Raw genomic sequence first — 3,092 nt, forward strand, 5'->3', positions numbered from 1 at the left:
CATCAGTCTACTCTCGATCATCAGTAATGAAGAAGTCATCAAGAGTGCTATCAAGCGGCACTTGCTTAGCAATAGCCTGCTCACTGACGCGCAGTTTGGGTTCTGCCAGAGCCACTCTGCTCGTGACCTCATTACAGCCTTGGTTTAAACATGGACAAAAGAGCTGAACTCCCGATGTGAGGTGAGGCCGCATTTGACCGAGTGTGGCATCAAGGAGCCCTAACAAAACTGGAGTCAATAGGAATCAGGGAGAAAACTCTCCACTGGTTGGAGTCATACCTTACACAATGGAAGATGGTTGTGGCTGTTGGAGGTCAATCATCTCAGTTCCAGGACATCACTGCAGGAGTTACTCAGGGTAATGTCCTAGGCCCAACTATCTTCAGCTACTTCATCAATGACCTTCCTTCCATCATAAGGTCGGAAGTGGGGATGTTTGCTGATGATTGCACAAAGTTCAGCATCATTCGTGACTCATCAGATTCTGAAGAAATTCATGTCCAAATACAGCAAGGCCTGGACAATATCCAGGTTTGGGCTGACAAGTGGCAAGTAACACTCACGCCACCTAAGTGCCAGGCAATTACCATCTCCAACAAGAGAAAACCTAACCATCGCCCCTTGACATTCAATGGCATTACCATTGCCAAATCTCTCACTATCATCCTGAGGGTTACCATTGACCAAAAACTGAACTGGACTAGCCATAAAAATACTGTGGCTACAAGGGCAGGTCAGAGGCTAGGAATCCTTCAGTGAGTAACTCATCTGACTCCCCAAAGCCTGTCCACCATCTTTAAGACACAAGTCAGGAGTGTGGTGGAATACTCTCCGCTTGCTTGGATGAGTGCAGCTCCAACAACACTCAAAAAGCTTGACACCATCCAGGACAAAGAAGCCTGCTTGGTTGGCACCACATCCACAAACATTCCCTCACTCCACCACTAACTAACAATGGCAGCAGTGTGTACCATCTACAAGATGCACGGCAGAAACTCACCAAGGCTCCTTAGGCAGCATTTTCCAAACCCACAACCACTACCATCTGGAAGGACAAGGGCAGCAGATACATGGGAACACCATCACCTGGAAGTTCCCCTCCAAGCCCCACACTACCCTGGCATGGAAATATATCGCCGTTCCTTCACTGTCGCTGGGTCAAGATCCTAGAACCCCCTCCCTAACAGCACTGTTGATGTACCTACACCACATGTACTGCAGCAGTTCAAGAAAGCAGCTCACCACCACCTTCTCAAGGGCAACGAGGGATGGGCAATAAATGCTGGCCTAGCCAGCGATGCTCACATCCCGCAAATGAACTTAAAAACTCAGCAATGGGAATGGTAGATTACAAATCCAGCAGATTGGTATCTTTACTAACCTTGAAGGTCAATAGGTAAATCAGTTGATTTTGGAAAATAGTACGGGCCAAGTATGTGCGACCACTCAGCTAGTACTAAATTTAATAATGCAAATGTCTCCAAATTATATAGAACGGAGGTAGATCGGTAACTTTTTCCCTGCTAATATGTTGGTGAATTCTTGCTCTGATAAAGAGGACGATCTTAACTCAATAGCTGCACAAACGAAATGTAGCTTTGTTAACTGCTAACACTTTCTTGGGGTACGAAGAAGACTGTATTTCATTGAGCAATTTGACACAGCAGGGAGGGAACTTTCCATTTTTAAAATAATTGAATACCAGTACTAAATTGTATTAGAACACAGCAGCAGTAATAGGCCATTTGGCTCTCATATCACTATGACATTTCTATCCTTAATTCCCTTTTAACTATATTTTCTAAGTATCAATCTCCCTAGTAAACATTTTACATTCTCATAACTCCACATGTGGAGGAATTTCAGTTGAAATTCCAAGATTATGCCCACTTCATTTCCATTCTCTTCTAGTGGAAGAGTTGTTTCCTATTTACCTTGCCAAATCTATTATTTGTTTTATACATCTCAATCAAATCATCCATTATTCACTAGGAAATGTAACAAGTTTAGTGTCTCATTATGGAGAAGTCTATTCATCCTGATAAACCATTGCTGGACTTTCTCCAAGCCTATGAGGCTACAATCCCAACAAAGGATTGAATAACAATTCATGCGTAACGCTGTTTCTATTAAATAAGAGGTTGTTCTCATAATCCACGAAGAGTGCTTTCCCAATTTTGTACAACTTGGACCATATATTGCAGCATTAGGCACAGAAGATTGCATGTCTGTTATGCAATCTGCTCGACTTGTCAGATTGATCGTTAGCACAACTAGAAGATTGTGACTCTGGGAGTTCTGACAGTCATCATCCAAAACTAAATGCAGAAGTGACCAGCATTTGATGAACCAAGGTGATGCAAAAATTGGATTAGGCAAGAGAAAAGCACTGCAGGACCTTTAAAGGAAATTAGCAACCAGCTGGGTCAATGTCCTGACCTCATGGTGTGCATCTAGCTGCCCTTAGAATATAAAATAAATTCATCAAATCATCTAATGATATTGCAACAGATTAACCTGTGCGAACATATTGCAAAGCCATTAATGCTTATTTTGGTTCTTTCAAGATCTTAATATATGAAGAAATCCTATAGAAAACCCTGTTTACTCAAGTGTTAAAAGTATTCCATAAACAATATATCTGCATGTTTAGTTTATAAAGCAAGGATATACATTTAAACATCTGCTAATATCTTCAAATATGAATTACATAATTATCCAGTTCAGACCTTCACTAATGGGATATGTGGATTCACACACAAAAATGGATACTTAAACTGAGCGACGTTGTATATTGGGATTGAACCCTTCGCTGAAGAGCTGACATCACCTGCACAAGCTGGTGGGCTGAACAGTCTCTTTTTGTGCTGCAATTTCTGAAATAAGTTTAAGAATGTTAGAAATGAACACAACGGCAGATGAGAATCTGACAGGAAATACCAATTTCACCAGCATTCCCTGCACTTGTTTTTTCATTTAAACACCATGGTTGGTTTTGTGAACATAACCCTATTTGAAACATCAGACACACTTCTGTGCATTTAGCAATCACAGAAAAATGAAAGATTCAGAATAAAAAAAACAAACTTAGA

The sequence above is a fragment of the Cetorhinus maximus genome, chromosome 5, assembly GCF_964194155.1.
Source record: "Cetorhinus maximus chromosome 5, sCetMax3.hap1.1, whole genome shotgun sequence".
Classification (NCBI taxonomy): Eukaryota; Metazoa; Chordata; class Chondrichthyes; order Lamniformes; family Cetorhinidae; genus Cetorhinus; species Cetorhinus maximus.